Below are 20,861 nucleotides of genomic sequence, written 5' to 3'. Positions count from 1 at the left end.
TTTCTTGATCCATAGCAACCACTTTGGACCTAATTTTGACGGGGGACCTGATACATCAAATTCTTGCATTGGTAGCAACGACCCTTGTTGTGCTCTCGTCGCTACTGCCGCAGTTCCTCCTTCGTCATCGCTTTCTGCCATGGTCACAGGTCACACAGGCACCTCTTAATGCCTCAGAGGCCGCAAACCTGACTGGGGTTGACTTCACACGTACCTCAGATTGCTGCTTGCCAATCCACCACCTTGTCGTGTCTTACAGCCCTCCTTAACAGGGTGTCCGTGTTGAGAAAGTCGTCCTCAGGGCACTGGGGCGACCAAAAGTTCCAAAAATTGCTTGGTAGCACTTAAACAGCAGCACACGAGCACCCTTTCAGGCCGCTACTGCTGTGTGCTTGCCTTTCGATATTGCCGGAATGTTCGCGCCGGGTCCGTGCTTCCATCCGACGTAGCGTCGCCGATTTTACACTGCCGTGTATATGAGGCGAGCACTACGGCGGTATTCCCGCCTCGTCGCCAGTTGTTGTGTTGCGGTGGGCACCTGGGCCACCGGTGGCCCCCACACACTCCCAGCATGCAACACGCACACACACAGGGAAGCAGACACGGGACGCGCTGTTGCTGCTTGCGTGTCCCGGCGGCAACTGCCGTTGTACGCAGTTTATTTCAACCTGCGCATGCGCGGGCCCAAAACGAGGCTCGCGCATGCGCGCACAAACTAACTGGGACGTCACACCAATCACATGTGGAGTGCCACAAGGCTCCTGCATTTCTCCCACACTTTACAACATCTTCACGAAGCTCCTATTTGACCGTCTTGACGATCTGGGTGTCAGATACACTAATTATGCTGACGACATCCAGGTCCTCATCACGCTCACTGGTAGCTATGAGGAAGATGTTGCAAAGCTTAATGATATCTACTTAGAAATCCAAGCCATGATGGCCACAAACAGTCTTTGCCTTAAAGACGATAAGACAGAATTGCTTATCGTAGGCTCCCAGGCGCGCCTCAACAAACTGGACCAAAGGTACCATTCCTTTACTATTGATGGCAACATCATAAAAGTCTCCAAAGAGGTTAAAACACTAGGTGTATACCTCGATTCTACCCTATCACTAAAGAAACAAATAAACTCTACCATCGCAGCTACCTCATACACCAATAAATTGATCAATGCCTGCAGGCCTTTTCTCTCCACCTCTAGCTGCCTCACATATCTAGAGCGCTGATATTGTCTAAATTAGACTATTGCAACACACTCTACTTAGGCACTACCACTAAAAACTTGAATAGACTCCAGATCCTGCAAAATAATGCACTAAGATGTGCCCTCAACCTCCCGCGCAAGGCGCACATATCTACGGCTAGAAAAGAAGTCCACTGGCTCCCGATCCGTGACAGAATTAAGCTAAGAACACTGGTCATCACCCACAAGTGCCTATCACACACTGCCCCACGGTACCTTTCTGACAAATTTTCTAGACACTGCCCCATTAGACCCACCAGAACACCTTACCTACACCAACTAAAGATCCCGAATTATAACCTAAAAACAGCAGGGGGCTCCAGTTTTCCAGTGCTCGCAGCACAATGTTGGAACACCCTCCCCACTACAATTAGATCGGAAGCCGCATTCTGGCCATTCAGAGCCATGGTAAAATCATGGCTACTAGCCTAAACACCCAGATTCTCACCGTCATGACCTGCTAGCCGCCGCTCTCCACCTGTAGTAATGTTTACTCTACCTACAGCATAGTCAGGACCAACCTGTAACCCGGACCGCATTAGCCACTGTAACTTTTTTTTCCTCATTCTATATTCTCTGTACATACTTTTCTATTCTTGGTATATTCTACTCTTGTATGTAAGCACTCAGAGCTTGGACTAATGTACGCTCTGTCTGTTGTAATATGATGTTCGTGCAACGATATGCAACCCTGCTGTACACATGATTATGCGCCCAGTTACCTGAGGGTTCGGATGCGCTTTATAAATAAACAAACTAAACTAAATATGCAATCAAAGTGGTGGTGAACTCATAACAATGTAGCGACCATCAGATTTCAGCACCGGGTAATGGTAAATACCACATGGAGAAATCCAGAGTGGAATACTGCCCATCTCATTTAATGAGCCCCACCTTTCAGTCTTTCTACTTTTCATGTGACTGTCCCATCATCTATTTGTAGTTTGATGCACATTATTCAATTTCCCTTATTGGTTATAGTCCCACTTAAATTATTCTCATTTAGCTACAAGGTTCTTCATCCACAGAAGAGAGTGGGGGCAGAAAAGTCTGAAGCACCCAGAGTCTCAGACCTTGAAAGGCTTGGATCAGCTGCAAATGCACCATAGAGTGTTTCATAAAATGACAAATCGTCGAGGAAAGTTGGCCCCCTCCTGCCCAAAAACAATGCAGAGGAAGGCCTCACCAGGGTACTTAAAGTCAGCTTTTCTAATTTGCTTCCCCAAAGTTTAAAATGAAGTACACCCTTTTAAAAAACCTAAGGCAGATCACGCTGAAAATGTGCTAATTCCCTAACAAGGAGAGATACCTGTGGGGGGGTCTTCTTCAACATCTCCCACCTTGACCAAGAGAACCATGAGGGGCACCATGCAGCTTTTGATAGCAGAGGGCTGTGTTGCTGCCCTCTGCAATTTGGACTATTAGACACCTTTACTGCAACATGTTGGGGACCAAATAACTGCTCCTGAAAACCTGGAATCACTTCTGCCTATCGGTGAGGAGAATGTGGTGTCAGAACCAGACCATGTGGCTAATCAAGCTATGCCAGAGAATTTGGATGTGAGGAGGGCTCAGGAAGCAGCTGCCCTGTACTGAAGTCAGCAGTTGTGTTATTGATGGGGGAGTAAAGATTAAGAACTCTGGAGATCAGTAAACAAATAACTAGGTCTCTGTTAAGTTCTAGGTCTGGTTACAAATGACTCCGACAACTTCTTGTAAACTGTAAGTTCTTTACTTGGTTTGGGCTTATTAATTACAGTTCTTGAAGTCAGATAAGTCATGGGGAAAATAGAACATTCAACGGCATCCTCTCTCAGGGCTTACATCTTTCAACTGACCACCCTGGAACACTCACTCATGGGTAAACATTCTGCGCTCTGCCTTCCATCTCAACATTCCACTCTATTGCAGGCATATCTAATCATAACACATCTTCCCCCTATAGGGACAACCAACCAAAATAAATACCAGGGTGTAACCAATGGGAAATATAAGAAAAGGTAAAACTCAAATACATATATAATAAAATAATTTGCTGAGCTTCCAAAACCACAACTACCAAGCTAGCGCTCCGAGCAAAAGCTCTCCCTTCACTGGATCCAATTTCCTTTCCATTTCAAACATTAGTGCAGAGCTGTTCAAAAGTGTTTGAGATGGAAAGGAAATTGGTTTAGCAGAGCAAGTTATGAAATGAAATGTCTTCATGTAATTGTGCATATTTAATGTAAATGTACTGTGGCTGCATTACTGGTGTTAGAAGTATCCCATCCCATCCTCGTCGCCATTGTTAAGTTCTAGGTCTGGTTACAAATGACTCCGACAACTTCTTGTAAACTGTAAGTTCTTTACTTGGTTTGGGCTTATTAATTACAGTTCTTTAAGTCAGATAAGTCATGGGGAAAATAGGACATCCACTGGCATCCTCTCTCAGGGCTTACATCTTTTAACTGACCACCCTGGAACACTCACTCATGGGTAAACATTCTGCGCTCTGCCTTCCATCTCAACATTCCACTCTATTGCAGGCATATCTAATCATAACAGTCTCCTCCAGTAGAAGACCGAAAAGAGAAAAAAAACAAAAGAACTGACCCAGAGTTTAGGCTGCACAAGTCAGTGAAATAAACAGGCAGGGTACTTTGATGCATGCTATTCCAACAACGTGAAGTCTCCCAGGTAGAAATGAATCCTGAGTTAACAATTCCCACGTCATATAGATCATGGGAATTTCAAGCGGATGGTGTAAGCTGCAAGGAAATTATGGATGTGTGTACCTCTATTACATTTCAGCCCTTTGTAGGCATAGCAGAATCCTCTTCGGAAGGATATCAGACAAACGCAAGGATTGATTATTTATGCCTACCCACATAAGTAGGGGCATTGAGGCAAACTAAGCAACAAGAAACTGAAAATAAGTTTGCAGATGTACACATGGTACTTAGTGCTAGTGGCAACCGGATGGCCAACATCACTGAGGCTATCAGGTATCATGGAAAATGGTTAGAAACTATAGAGACGGCAGCGGGGAAAAACCGTGCTTGGATGGCGTAGACCGGTGGTGTACAACTGATTTCCCTGGAGAACTGATGTACCACACAAGTCTCATACAGTGAGCCTGACTGTCCCGGGAGATGAGCGGGCGATAGCGGTGTCAGTGTGCAAATGTGAGTAAAAACACATAAAACATGGGCTTTGAAGTATAATTTGATTGTATTCTATTATGGCATTTACATCATTGTTTTAATAGGTATCAGGATGCAAAGACAAAAACGTCCTTCATTAAACTCAAGGGGCTTGGAGGGCCATAAATAACGTATTGGAGCACTGCTGTTTGGCCTGTGGGCCATATGTTGTGCATGGCCTAGACAATAAATACACTGAAATGATTACAGATCAAATAGATAGTTGCAACAGAAGTAAGTATCGTAGGTTAATTGGTATATCAGAATCCAAGCAAGGTGGACTGGTGGATTTCAGAGAGTTTGAGGCAGATCTTTTTCGAAACACACTCCTGCCTCTCAAAGAAATTGGAAGAGCCACCGATTTATGGATGCAATATATGAAAATCATCACCCAATTCTTGCAACATTTTTGGAGTTTCAACTGATGGACCATCTCGTTAAGCGCTCCGGGACTAAGAGAACAATCCAAACCTACACTCAGTTTTATTACAGGCCTATTAAGGACCCTGTGCATGCATCTAAGAGGTGACAATACCTGCACTATAGACATATTTCAAGTTGTTTATTTGCTTTTCTGAGTTGATTAAGCTATGCATGCTAAGTCAGCTTAGGTCAGCTTAAGGGGCATTTTGGTAATGCAATGTATCTGCCCATTGGGCCACTAACTAAAATGTGGGCATAGGCATGACTAAATCTGCTATTGTGTTTTCTTCGCTTTATTTAGTTTTTTTCTCATTCTCTTCTACTCGTCTCTCGATTTATGTTTATGTTGATATAGTAGATACCTGACTATTTATGGTATTTATTTTTTGTATTTTGAATCATGGTAATAGAAAGTAGAGTGTTGGGAGTTGATGGGGAAGAAAGGAGGAAGAAATTGCAGGGGTGAGCTGAGATCTTTGAAGAAAATGATTTAAGTAGTGTTCAGGGTGGTAAAGGTGGGTGCTTGCCCTCTTCGGAAGGTGGGGCTGGAACCATACCTTGAAGTTTGTGGGTGCAGTCAGAGGGTATCGATGGACTAAGGTGAACATTATAATTGGGGGAGTTTGCATGATAGCAGAGGAAAAGGAATAGCAAGGTTGTTTTGAGCAATTCCAGATGATGTGTTTAAATATATTAAAACAATATCAAAACCTTTAAAATAACAAGTTGTCAGGTACCTAGGTGGAAGTGGGCTAGCAGTGAAGAAAAATGGTCTTGGGAATGGCAGAAAGAAGATTTTGGTGAATCAGATTCTTGATAAGAGCCAGACCACAATATTTTGTTATAAGAGACGAATATTGTCTAAAAGTAGAATTATTGGATTTCTGCATTTTCTTGGGTAAGAATACATCTTCCTCACATTCACCGTAGTACCGCTTTCAAGCATGTGGTGACTATATGCCTGAACAAGCCACCTCAGGACAGTCTGTGGGACCAGAATAGGTGCATGTAGTGCCAGGAAAATGCCTGGTCGCTGTTTAAAGATACATTTGATTCATTCATGTTAAGTTTAATCAAATGCTCATTTTGAAAAGAAGACAAAAAGCAACATGGTCTCGCAATTCATACATTGAAGGTATTGGACTACTTGTGATTTTAAAACAACTTAATTTATTCTAGACCAAGATCCATATGTGGTTGAGATAAATTAAAGATTTGAAGACCAAGTGCAATAAGTGCCTTGCATCAGTTTGCTTTGGGAAGGATCAATATCCTGCCTGAGTGTCCCTGCTATGACAGGATGCAGAATGGCAGATAGAGTGCACAGAGTGATGCAGAGATAGCTAGTGGAAACTTTAGTATACTCTGTTGAAGCGTTATCAGTGGTCTCTTATTATGGGCTTTTGAGGAATGACCCAGAGCATCCCAGTCATTTGAAAATTGCTTCAGCCATGTTTCTGCCACCTTTTATCATACATGGGGATGTTGGTGCATGTCTGTCATAGACTAGCACATCTAATAATAGATCCCAGGTTTGATGTGAAGTGGGTGATCTTAGCACACATTGTGATTTGATAGATATTAGGCGGGCACGCCACCCCATTACAAATGTATATATTTTAAGTGGCATGCATAAAAATATAACCAGATTATATTATTTTTCTCATTTTTAAAATTCTGATTTTTATATACAAATTCTGACATTGTGTATTGCTTTACTTCCGGATCACTATCTACTGAAAGTAGAACTTAAGATGCAAGGTAAACATCTGAACCCATAATTTCGAAGAACCTGTAGAGCTGACTAAAACGAGGCGGGATTTACTCTGGCACAGCACCCTTTGGAGTGGGTTGTGATGCCTATAAACCAATATTAAAGGGCACATTGATTCCAACAGAGATTCAAAAGAGAAAAAGAGAAAATAAAGAATGGGAGGATGCAGACAGTGTCGTAGAAACAAGGGTTGTACATACATTTCTGGTAATGGTCAACAGAAGTGATGTATACATTGTGTTGCTTTTCACGGAAAATACAGCTTCCTGCCTTTGGCAGAACCCACCTAATGATAGGATATGTGTTTATAACGCACTTAATACCCAGAGGTTTCTAAGCACAGACCTGGGATCGAACCTGTGTTGCTCTGTGTCGTCTTCCTTCCAAGCATGCACGTTGCTCCTGAGCTATCCTCCGAAGATGGACCTGCTCCTCCCCCGACATATGTTAACCTTATAGATCATTGGTCACCTGCAAAGGGAAAATTCAAGAACACTACTATTAGGCCTCCTGGCACTCTTATCCCATTTCCAGCCAAAAACAATGGTCCCATTGATAATCTCCTCATGCCTTAATGTGCATAGAAAGAAGTGATGCATGATGACATCTTTCCGGTCAAACGTGAACTGACGAGGGGTGGAAATCTCTTTCCAAAAGAGTGCTTCTGTTCTCAACTCATCAACTACACATTATTTTTTCCAATTCTTGCTGGATCGTTCCACTGAGTTTCAGGCCCATGGCCTTGCTCTAGCAACGCCATTAAGGATGGAATCATAGGGGCCGGACGGATGTTACCTAAATCCACATAGGTTTTACCCAAAGCTGTCCTAAAAAAGGAACACCTCTCCTCCATCGTCTCTCCCAATATATTTATTTATTTATTTGCTAAACACAACAGGCTCCTATGACAGGACATTAAAGAGCGAGCAAAATGTGTGAATAGATATCACTTAAACACAGATATAAGAGAATTATCTTTGATTAGAAATAAGATGACAACTATATATAAAAGAAATATAAAAGACATTTTTGAAAAATAATGCACCCAATAGGTGAATGATGAGGGGTCCTTGCAGTTTTTGGCCAGGGAAACTAATGTTAGGTCTGCCACAAGTGAGATCCAAGACAACGGATGAGCTGTTGAAGACTAAAAGCACTTAACACTTCATCAAGAAAAATAACTCGAGTTCTGGGAAAATGTCAATGAGTCACATTAGTGAAGGGGCAGGCTGGGTTAGGTGGAAATGATTACCACAGTAGAAGTAAGTAGCACTATGACAAACATGAAATCTGGAGAGACTCCCAAGCCCAGATGGCTTTGGTGCAGAGAGTTGTAAACAAAAAGAGCCAAAGTCATATTCTGTTTATCACACTGGCTCTCTAATAATTGATTTACCTGGGATGAACCACATGAAACATTCCACCAGGGACTTATTGTTTCCTTATCAAAGCTGGTGGAGACGCCAAGCTATGTGGTACTTATCATTATCATCTAACTACACTTCTATATGTCCACCCTCCCACGAATAATCCGCTTGCACAATATCCTGTGCTACAACTACGCCGATGACACAAAACTAATCCTAAAACTCCTTAATCCAAAACCCAACCGCGAACCTGACCTTGCTGCCTGCCTCCTTGACATAGATCATTGGATGACCACAAACCACCTCCTGTTAAACCCCTCCAAAACTGAAATCAGTGGCAATACCAAACTTCTTCTGCACCCCCCACCCTGGCCATCTGCCATGGGCAATTCCCTGATAACCTCAAACTCAGTAAAAAACCTTGGATGCACTCTCGACTCTGACCTAACCCTCTCGCTCCAAGTCAACAACGTCTCTAAGCCCTACCACTACCACCTCAACATTCTTAGGTGCATTTTTCCATACCTCTCCTTTCCCAACAGACTCTCTGCGGTCCAATCAATTGTTATGTCAAGACTGGACTATGCTAGCCCCCTCTACCTCGGAGTCCAGGCGTACCACCTGACTAAACTACAAAGAGCACAAAATGCCACAGCCAAACTGCTACTAGCAATTGGCCCAAGAGATCACATCTCCCCAGCTCTCAAAACTCTGCACTGGCTTCCGGTTGCCCGAAGGGTGACATTCAAAACCTTATGCATCTCTCACCGAGCAATGCATAAAACCGGACCTCAATATCTTCAGGACAAACTAAAACCCTACCATCCACCACGCACTCTAGGATCAAGCTCTGCCCGCCTCCTAGTGATACCAAAAACCAACTCAGTCAGGCTAGGTGGATCATCATTCTCAGCCCTGGCCCCCACTCTGTGGAACTCACTTCCACCCCACTACCGACTCACCGAAGACCTCATGTCTTTCTGATAATTACTGAAAACGTGGCTCTTCCCCTAAAAACCGACTCTTAAAACAAACAGTATAACAACAACAATAAACAGTACCGCATGGTTGCTGTATCAAAAATACCAATCCACCATCGAGACCCGATCGAGAAAAATGGAAAACTAAAACTGCTATTGTAAATTAAAACAGATAAACTGAATAGAACGAATGAAGTGGATGAAAGGAACAAATTAGATGAAAGGAACGAAGTAGATGCAGTGGATGAAATGAATGCAGTCGATGAAATGGATGAAACGGATGCAGCGGATGAAACTGATGAAGCGGAGGAATCGGATGCAGTAGGTGTAACGGATGAAGCGGATGGAAGGGATGACGCGGATGGAACGGATGAAGTGAACGGAACGGAGAAAGTGGATGGATCAGATGAAGTGGATTTAACGGATGACGTGGATGGAACGGATGAAGTGGATGGATCGGTTGAAGTAGATTTATCAGATGAAGTGGATGGAACAGATGCTGCAGATGAAACAGATGATTGGATGAATCGGATGCAGTAGGTGTAACAGATGAAGCGGATGGAAGGGATGAAGCGGATGGAACTGATGAAGTGGACAGAATGGATTAAGTGAACGGAACGGAGAAAGTAGATGGATCAGATGAAGTGGATGTAACGGATGACGTGGATGGAACGGATGAAGTGGATGTATCGGTTGAAGTGGATGTATCAGATGAAGTGGATGGAACAGATGACGCGGATGGAACGGATGAAGTGGGTGGATCGGTTGAAGTGGACAGAACGGCTGAAGTGGACGGAACGGATGAAGTGGATGGAACGTATGAAGTCGATGGAACGAATGAAGTGGATGGAAGAATGAAGTAGATGGAGCGAATAAAGTGGATGGAATGGATGGAGCAGATGAAGTGGGTGGAACGGATGGAACGGATGAAGTGGATGGAAGGATGAAGTAGATGGAGCGAATTCAGTGGATGGAATGGATGGAGCAGACAAAGTGGATGGAACAGATGGAACAGATGAAGTGGATGGAACGGACAAAGTAGATGGAACCGATGAAGTGGATGGAACGGATGAAGCAGGTAGAACGGATGAAGTGGATGGAACGGATGAAGTGGATGAAGCGGATGGAATGGATGAAGTGGATGGAACGGTTGAAGCGGATGAAACGGTTGAAGCGGATGGAACGGAACAAGTGGATGGAACGGAACAAGTGGATGGAATGGAACAAGTGGATGGAAAGGAACAAGTAGATTGATCCAGAATTAAATGGATGGAACCCAAGAAGTGAATAGAACGGAAGAAGTGAATAGAACGGAAGAAGTGGTTGGAATGGATGAAGTGGTTTGAATGGGAGAAGTGGACAGAACGGAAGAAGAATTGGATAGAATGGAAGAAGAATGTATTAAAGAAGTATCCTGAATAGATGAAATATAACAAACGGATGACATATAAAGTACGGACCAAGTAAACAAAACAGAAAAGTAGATCGAACGCATGGAAAGGATGGAGTGGATGGATAAAGTGGACAAGGAAATGAAATGGATGGAAAAGGTGACTGAATTGAGCAGAGCAAGTAGATGGAACAGATGGAGTTGACAGAATGGATAGAGCGGATCGAACGCACAGACAGAATGAATCAAACGGATAGAATGAATGCAAAGGATGGAACAAAGAGGTAGCGGGAATAAGTCTACGTGTCAAAACGAACGGATGAAGTGTATGGAACAGACAAATCAGATGGGACAGAGTAAAAGTACTGGTTAGCAGAGCGAATGGAACAGACGAAACACGTAGAGTGGTTAGAACGGATAGAGTGGGTGGAACGGATGGAGTGGGTGTAATGGATGGAGTGGGTGGAACAGATGGAATGAGTGGAACGAGTGGAGCCGGTAGAATGAATGAATGAATGGAACAGACTGAACGGATGGTAGGAGTCGAACAGATAAAACGGATGAGTGGATTGAACGGATGAGACTACCAAGCAGATTGAGCGAATGGAAAAATGAGTAGCTTTAACAAATGGAAGAGATCAAATGGACTGAACGGATGCAGTGGATGAAATGGATACAGTAGACAGTACAGATAGAGTTGATGAAACGAAAGGAGCGGAGGGAACAGTTGGAGTGGATTGATCTGATGGAGTAGATGGAATAGATGCAGTGAATGGGACAGGTAGAGTGGATGAGACAGCTAGAAGGGATGGAACTGATTAAGTGGATGGAACAGATGGAATGGATGAACAGATGTAGTGTATAGAACAGATGGAATGTATAGAACAGATGGAGTGGATGGAGCAGAAGGAGTGGATGGAACAGAAGGAGTGGGTGGAACAGATGGAATAGATGGAACTAATGGAGTTGAACGAAAAGTTGGAATGGATAGAACTGATAGAGCACATGGAATGAACCGAGTGGTCTGGAGTGGATGGAACAGATGGAGTAGATGGAATAGATGGAACAGGCGAAGTGGATAGAACAGATGGAGTAGATGGAACTGATAGACCAGATGGAACGAATAGACTGGCTGGAACAAACCAAGTGGATGGAACAGATGGAGTGTATGGAACGGATGGTGTAGATGGAACGGATGGAGTGGATGGAGCGGGTGGAGTCGATGAAACGGATAGAGTGGATGGAACGGATAGAGTGGATGGAACGGATGGAGTGAATGGAACGGATGGAGTACATGGAACGTTTGGAGTGCATGGAACGGTTGGAGTGCATGGAACGGTTGGAGTGCATGGAACGGATGGAGTGCATAGAACGGATGGAGTAGATGGAACGGATGAAGTGGATAGAACGGATTCAGCGGATGAAACTGATGAAGTGAGTAAAACACATGGAACAGATCGAACACACTAAACAGATGGGAAAGATGAAATGGATCTACAGATTGGATTAAGTAGTTTATGTAGATGAAGGATCAAATGATAGAATGAATGGAAAGACTAGTAAACTAAATGATGAACCAGATGAAATGTATAAACAGACGAAGCTGAATGAACGGACAGAGTGAATAAAATGGATAGAATAGCTGGTACAGATGAGCGCTCAATCTCAAACGCCTTACTGAAAACCACCATATCACACCACCACTCAACTAGAACACAGCGATACTATGACACATTCGGTATAGCTGTTCTCATACTAACACCCGCCACATACTCCTCATCATCCTAATTAAACACAGCTAGTTGAGCACACACCACTAGCCTAAGTGTCTCCTCAGGCCTAACGTGGCCAGAAATCAGTCTGGGTATCAACCCACCAGAATGAACACATATTCCTGACCTCCCAATCACCACACCTACAGCTAAGAAGCAGCTATCATACAAGTGCCACACCAGCTGTACACTTATCCGGTGAACCCACGCACCTTATGACTCTCTCTCTCTCTCTACTGACTTGAACTGCAGTTCCCGAGGGCGTTCAACCTACCAGCGATTTGAGATCATACCAATGATACATAAGGCGCTATATAAATGCAAAGTAACATAACATAACATACATTCCAAAATCTGGAAATGTTGGCAGACTACATCGCAGAAGTTGCCAAAATTCTTCTTAGGAAAGATCAGCGTTATTTCATACCAGGCTGAAAATGAGCAAAACTCCCCATTTCCTCATCAATTCGACAGAATTTACTGAGAATCATGGTAAATATATGCAATTTCTCTCTAAGATTTTGACAAGGCATTTGACCTGGTGATCTGGGGGTTTGCAGTTCATCAGGTCAGTACAAGGTCGCTATCAGAGTGGCAGTGCGGAACTAATAATTAGGACTGAGAAAGCTGGTGGGATGGCGATAGAGAAGGTACATGCAGGACGTCTCCCAGTTTCCCCAACTCTTTACATCAGTCATTGTTCCTTTGGCTAAGTTAGTTGGGTAAGATGAGGACATAGCTGGCTTCCTGCTCTACCTGTTGTCAAAATATCCATTATACCCAGGCTCCTATGCTTGTCCCGCACTGTATTGTTAACCTTGGTACGCCCCCTATGTACAGCAGTCCATTGCTTCCCAGCTAGGTTTATGCTTTATACATCCCATGCATATTACAGGGCCTGTACTAGCGGCCATGTATTTATGGTTAAGTTGCTCAACTCATAGAAAGCGCCCATTTGAGCGGCTTATAACTTTGCCCCCCCACCCCCCCGCACCTGGATGAATCCTCACAAAACTTTGCAGAAAAAGTATATGACCTCCTTGGAATGATTCTGCAAAGTTTGGTGTGGTTTCGTCAAGGGGGAGGGCAAAGTTATAGGGGGGGACCCAACATTTTTGAAATCCTCATAGACACAATGGAAGACAATTTTTGCTTGTGCCTACAGCCCAAACCGCTGGACGGATATGCGCCAAACTTGTGCTAGTAGTGATGGCTTGGTCCCAATAGTGTGCTTTTGCAAATTTGGTGTTAATCCGCCCGGTAGTTTTCTAAAAAATTGGCAAAAAGTAGGAAACAAAATGAGTCATATCTGGGTCCGGTCCGCAGACTCATTTCCTGATTCAGAGTATGTGGATATCCCCTGGACCAATCAGAGAGCAGCATGACGTTTGTGGACATCATACGCGCCTGCTGATTGGTCAATTAAAAACATGAGGGTGTCAAACTTTTTGAAACAGACTCCATGGGCCTTATTACAACCTGGCAGCTTCGGATCGCTGTGATTCCGTGACGGCGGTAATAAAGTTTCCGTGTCCGCAAGGTTGGGGAAAGACCGTCCGATTACATGCTGTCGGTCGCGCGCACCACACGGATGCGGAAACGTTGTTACCGCCATCACGGAAAAAGCCACGGAAATGGATATAGCGCTGCCACAAGTAGCGCAAAACCCGTGTCCGCCTCCGTCGCCACGGAAACGGAACTGGAAATACCATGATCGCCAAAAACCGGAAACAGAGAGGCGGCCATCATATAAAGCACAATCCATTGCCATCCAGAGTCAGCACAAGCACAATCCATACTGTGAGAAGGCAAAAGGGACCACCAGCATGTCTGCCGAGATTCCAGCGCAGAGGCAGCGCAAACAGCGCTTCAGTGAGGCGGAGCTAACTGTGCTCGTGGAGCATATAGTGGAGCATGCAGAGATGCTGTTCAGTGCCGATCAGCGGCGTGCCACACAGCAGCAGAGGAAGGAAGTGTGGGCAGAAGCAGCACGCAAGTGCACCGCTGTGGGCGTGACAGTGAGGAGCGTCAAGGACTGCCACAAGCGGTGGGATGACCTCAGGCTGAGGGTTCGTAACCTCATCTCCACACACCGCCAACGCAGCAGTGGGACAGGTGGAGGGCCCCCTTCCCCACTGAGGCTGCAAGCATGGCAGGAGCGTTGCAGCAGTGTCCTCCACCTTGAGGGCATTCATGGGATCGGGGAGGCTGAGGCAGGAGTGAGCCCACCTGCAGATGCTGGTAAGTGGTCAAACATGAATGCCATAAAAGAATATGTTGATGGCATTACAGTGCCAAAGGACCCATTAATAACCCCTCCCCCCCCAGGCAGTGCATGACTGGCCCAAAGGACCCATTAATAAACCCCCCCCAGGAAGTGCATGACTGGCCCAAAGGACCAATTAATAACCCCCCCCCCCACCCCAGGCAGTGCATGACTGGCCCAAAGGACCCATTAATAACCCCTCCCAGGCAGTGCATGTCTGGCCCAAAGGACCCATTAATAACCCCCCCAGGCAGTGCATGACTGGCCCAAAGGACCCATTAATAACCCCCCCAGGCAGTGCATGACTGGCCCAAAGGACCCATAAAGAACCGTATGGCACCCAATATCACAAGAATGCAAACCCCAAGCAATCAGATGCATGTAACGAACACCATACAATGACCAACCTGTATGATGCATATGATGCACCCATCAGCCACCACCACAACACTAATTGCATGTCCTCTGTGTCCCCACACCCGTATCCAGTGACACTGCACAACAGGCCAGGCAATCAGCACCGGCACGTGCCCAAGCCACCGCCCCCACACAAGAGGATGCTGCCAGCAGTTCGGCATCTCAGCCCCCACTACCAACTGCAACAGATGTGCCGGCCACCACCACCGACATCTCCACCATCTCCACGCTGCCTGAGGCAAGACAGGTGCCACGGGAACCCACCATGCCCACCCAAACCAACACAGAAGGCAGCTGCACTGCAGAGGAGGCGGCCTGTAGTGACAACAGTGGCCCGGTAGAGCACTCTGATAGTGGGCCACAGGGGGCGACGCCCACATTTGATGACCTGGGTTCCTTCCATCAGCTGGAGTTTAGCCCCACTTCACTCAGAAGTCCCATGAGGTCACCCACCCCATCCATGGCAGAGCTGAATTCCCTCATGCAGCGGATGGAGGAGCAGCAGGCAACCCTCACACAGCTGATGGAGAGGCAGCTTGAAGAATCTAGGCTGCAGAGGGAGTGCTATAGCACATCAGTACGTCGCCTCTCAAGGTCTATTGGACACTTTGCAAGCACAATAGTCACCCTGGCACGCCATGTGCCTGAGGGTAATGACAACACCTCCAGGCTTATTGAGGCCATGTTGATTGGCCAACAGGCAAATCTTGCACGGATGCCATCCATACCAGATTCTGTGCCATCAAATACCACCACTCCATCAAGCTCCACTACTGGCAGTCCAAGGAGGCGCTCACGTCGGCTAACGGGGCTCTCGGGCAAGGATGCACAGGCACAGAAGCGCACACAGAAGTGATGATATGTGTGTGGGGCACTGCAGGACGCACGTGGACTTGAAGGGTGTGAGGGGTGGGTACGTTTGGGTGGTGGGGGAGGTTGTTTTGGGTGTTTGAACATTGGGGCCTGGCTGGGGGTGGGTACGTTTGGGTGGTGGGGGAGGTTGTTTTGGGTGTTTGAACATTGGGGCCTGGGTGGGGTGGGTACATTTGGGTGGTGGGTGGGCTCGGGTTTACAGCTTCCCTAACCATTTCACCTCCTTCCCTGTTGTGAATTCATCAATATATCATCATTTGAAAGCAAAACATACATGTGTGGACATCTATCATTTCATTTGCAGTACAACTAATCATTTATTGTCATCACTCTATGCATTGCTGTGAATGTGCTGTGTCTCAAAAGTAAATGCGAATCAGCTCATCCTGTGCTCTTTGGCCATCAAGTGCACCCCCAGGGGGAGGTGGTGCCATCCCATCCCCATCCCCATCTCCATCCCCATCTTCTCTTCTGCGTCTGGGGGCATTGGGATGTTCCTGCGCAGGCACAGATTGTGCAGCATGGCACATACGAGCGTGATTTTACCCGTCTTCACTGGGCTGTACAGCAGTGATCCCCCAGATCTGCCCAGACAGCGGAAACGGGCCCTCAGCAGTCCGAATGTCCTCTCAATCATGCCACGTGTGCGGACATGTGACCTATTGTATGCCTCTTCATGCCTGTTCCTTGGTCTCCGTATAGGTGTCATCAGCCATGGCGTGAGTGCATATCCAGCATCACCTACATGGGATGAACATGGGGGGACATGTCAGTGTTTGTGGTATCATGTCTTAATCTGATGCTGTGCTATCTTGTATCATTGTTCATTCATGCATATGTGCCATGCAGTGGTTTGAAGTGTTCCTTGGGCATTACAGTGGATGTCCCCAACTGGATATTGGCCTACACATTTATGTGCATGTGTACTGTGCCCTGCGGGTGACATTGGATTGTGAGTATGTCATAGTGCAGTGATGTGCACACATGGCAGAGTGACTCCACTGTACTGAAGTAGTCAATGCACAACGTCTCATTTACAGGCATCTCGTGCATTGGGAGGGCAGTGTTCCATTTGTGGGTGGGTGTCTGCAGTGGCAAAAGGTGTATGGGACAGTGACAGGATGGGCTGTGGCAGGGTGTGTACAGGCCCACTGTGGTGACCTGTCGTGTTTTACTTTGTGATGTTTGGTATCCGCTGTCTATTTGGTAGATGGGAGGGGGGGTGATGCATGTGCGGTCCAGCGGCACACTCACATTGCTCATTGGCCTGGACACATACATAACGCTTCAACAGGGTCAGAGCATTGTCAGCTGTACTCATCCAATAGCCATGTGCTTTGTCCGGCATAGCGTTCCATGTACCGTGGCAACGTGGAATTCCGCAGTACCATTGAGTCATGGGTTGAGCCTGGGAAACGTGCGCAGCAGTGTGTAATCAGTAGCGTGGCATCACATACCATCTGTACATTCATTGAGTGATACTGTTTCCTATTGCGGAACACCATCTCAATTGCACGTGCTACTGTCAGCTCAATGTGGGTGCAGTCAAGTGCACCTATGCAATTTGGCATGCCTGCTATGGCATGGAAGGCCAACTTTGTGGCAATGACCTCGGGGAGGGGTAGGGCTATGTGTTCCGACACATGGCGCAAAAGGGCACCCAGTACCTGTACCAGGATTTTCGAGAAACAGGGTTGTGATATGCCGTGCAGCTCACCGACCGTGTGTTGATAGGTGCCAGTGCCAAGGAAATGCAGCACAGATACAACCTTCAGGAGGGGGGATGGCAGTGGGGGTGTCTATGTGGCTGCTGATGTCGTCCTCAATCATGGCAGTGATGTACAGGATTGTTGGGCGGTCCAGCCGGTATAGTGTGTGGATCTGTCTTGGGGTAAGGTTCCAGAGTGAGGCCCTGATGCGTGGTATTGCAGGCTGCCTGCGGGGTAGTGGTGGCTGCACAATGGGGTTTGCCATAGGTGCAGGGTAAGCTGGTTGGCGCCTGCGCCTCCTCCGCCTCCTCCTCTGCACCATTATTGCCATCATGTGCAGTGCTGCCTGTTGGTTGAGTAGGCCCAGTCCAAGTGCTACTAGAGCTGCTGCCTGCATGGTTCTGTGTTATGTTGGGCTGGGTGTGGCCCTTTTCTGGGCTCCCAGTGTGCTGCTGGGTCCAGCTGGGCTGATTTGGTGCACCTGTGCCCTGATTCTGTTCAGCAGGCACTGTTTAACGTCATGTTCGCGGTGGCGGCGGTACCGCCACCGTGATCACGGTTTTAACGCCATTTTTCTGGCAGTGTTTCCATGTCCGCGCTAGTTGGGATGCTCGCAGTGTTTCGTGTTGCCGGTAACGGAGGGGTTTCCGTGCAGGTGGACTTTACAGGATCCTTAACTCCGTAGTGGCGGTTTGAGGAGGTGCTATTTCCGGGGCCACGGGTCATGATTGGGCGGACGTGGAAACGGTGCCGGTATGGTTTTACCGCCGGCGTTAACTTCGTACTTGTAATGAGGCCCCATGTTGGATTCGCAAACAGCACCCATAGTTCGCAAGACATCACAGTAAAATACATGTTGGAAAAACACAACATTGCACTTGTCAAACAAATGAAACAATCTCTGAGGAGCAGAAGGGTGATGAGGATGGGATGGCATATGGCCAAAAAAAGCCAAAAATCTGGTGGATTTTTTTCTATGAAGTACGCAAACATCTCAGATGTTTGGGGACATCTATGCATATTTCTGCATTACAGGGTCAGTGAAAAGCAGTTTTTGGTTGGCTTATAACTTTGGTGCCACTCAATGAATGTGATTTTGCAATATCAATTTAGACCTGACGCTGAATGGTTCTGCAAAGTTTGGTGCTGTTTCGCCAAGAGGGGACACAATTAGAGGGAGGGTCCCAAAATATTTGAAAGGCTTTTACATTTGGTGCTGTCTGATGAACCTGCACAAAAGTTTGCAAAAAGATTTAGACCCGGATTTGAATATGTCTGCAAAGTCTGAATGGATGTTGTCAAGTGGGGGCTAAGTTATATGACTATTATATCTACATACATTTTGACCATTTTTAAAAAATAAAACATGGACAGATTTGCCTCAAACTTGTGCAAGGAGCATTGTCAAGGACCGGAAAGCATGGTTTTGCAAATGTGTCCCTGTTTTATTTTTTGAAAAGTATCATAGTGTAGGTACATAAAATAGTGATACAACTTTGGTGACTGTGGTATAGCTTGGGGACATGGGCAGTGGCCAGATTATCCGGGTCATGGCCTTTGACAATCTGGCTACTGGCCATGACCATGAGGTACCGGCAATGGGGTTAAAGTGGCCATAACCACCAGGGACTGGCTATGTGGTAAAGTTTTTGAAATTGGGATAGGTTTGAATGGGAAAACAACTTCTGCTCATGGCTACAGCCAAAGTGATGGACAAGAATGCAGCAAACATTTGCAAGGAGCATCAGCAAAGACCCCAAAGCCTGGTTTTGAAAATCTGCCCTGTATTTTATAAAGTGTCAAAATGTACATACAAAACATTGTGATATAACTTTGATGCCTGGGCACTGGGCCTCACCCTGAGCAAGGACAAATATGTACTCTAATTTGCTTATTGGGGGGTGTGGCATGGCCGAAGCCCTGGGTTTGAATGGGGAATAAATATTCTGCATGCGGCTACAGCGTGAAGTGCTGGACAGGATTACAACAAACCTGCGCGAGGAGCATCAGCACGGACCTGAAAGCATGCTTTTGCAAATCTGTCTTGTGTTTAATTTATCCAAAGTGTAATTGTAATTTGTTATTTTTAACTTGCTTAATACCCAAAGGTTTCTAAGTGCGGACCCGGAGATCAAACCTGTGTTGCACTGCGTTGTCTTGCTTCCACGACAAGCACGTTGCCCCTGAGCTATTTGTCAAATATAAGTTAAAAAAAAATAGTGCTAGAACTTTGGTGCATGGGCAGTGGGCCTGGCCCTCAGCAATGACGATTCCCTACTCTGATTCACTTATTGGAGCATGCAGCATGGCCGAAGCCCTTGGGTTAAATGGGAAAAAAATTTGGCTTGCGGTTGCAGCCCGAAGTGCGGGATGGGATTGCAGAAAACTTGCACGAGAAGCAACTGGGGTCTGGGGCTTGTACCTTCAACTCTCTCTTCCTAAATATCTCCGTTCTCGAGCTCTTCGCTCCTCTGCCTCCAACTCCATCAGGGTCAGTCGCTTCTCCAAGCAACGAGTTGGTGGCAGATCACTCTCTTTGGCAGGGGCCTCTCTCTGGAACAGCCTTCCTGCCTCCCTGAAACACGAGAAGAACCATCTCCGGTTCCGGAAACACCTCAAAACCTTCCTCTTTGCTTCTGCTTTCTCCCCTCCCGTGCTGAATTCCTGACTGAAATTGCACTGGTTACCTGGCCACCCTTTCTGATCTCTTGCCCAGGCCCCGTCAATTGCCCACCTGCACTGCCTCCCTGGCAACCCCTGCACTTGGGGACCGTTTTTCCTGTATCCCTTCAGTCCCCCTACCAGCACTTATGTCTGCACTTTCTTGCACTTGCCACTAGCTGTCTGTTTTATTTGTCTTATTTATCTTATTTATTCAATTTTCCCATGTACTGCACTTTCCCCTCTCCCTTCCCCCTGCGCACTTTTCCTTTCCCCCCTTCCCATGCATTTGCACGATCTGAATGACACCTGGCCTAGTAGGATCGCTGTCTGTCCTCCCTTTGTTCCCCCCCTTGATTTGTCGTGCCTTGAAACACTTGTGTATAGGCGTGTTATAAATGCCATATCAAATCATATCACATCATAACAGCAAGGATCCGAAAGCATGCTTTTGCAAATCTGTACTGTGTTTTACTTTTTTGAATGTGTCAAAAAGTAAATACAAAAAATTGTGATATAACTTTGCTGCCTGGGCAGTAGGCCTGCCTCTCGGCAAGGACAAAAGTCTACTCTAATTTACCTATTGGGAAATGCGGCATGGCCGATGCCCATGTCTGATGGATTGTGGAGACTAGCCATTGCTGCAAGGCATGAGCACTGGCCATTAGTCACATTATGGGTGCATAGTGGACACTGAACTAGGATGCAGGGTAGGTGTGCTGGATATCAGGAGTGGTTTGGTGGGGCTGTGGTCATGGTCGAGCCTCGTGCCCTAAGCAATTTAACCATGACTGCCATGC

This window comes from Ambystoma mexicanum, chromosome 3p (assembly GCF_040938575.1).
Source record: "Ambystoma mexicanum isolate Mex_15411 chromosome 3p, UKY_AmexF1_1, whole genome shotgun sequence".
In the NCBI taxonomy this organism is placed as follows: Eukaryota; Metazoa; Chordata; class Amphibia; order Caudata; family Ambystomatidae; genus Ambystoma; species Ambystoma mexicanum.
This window is presented reverse-complemented; position numbering follows the sequence as displayed.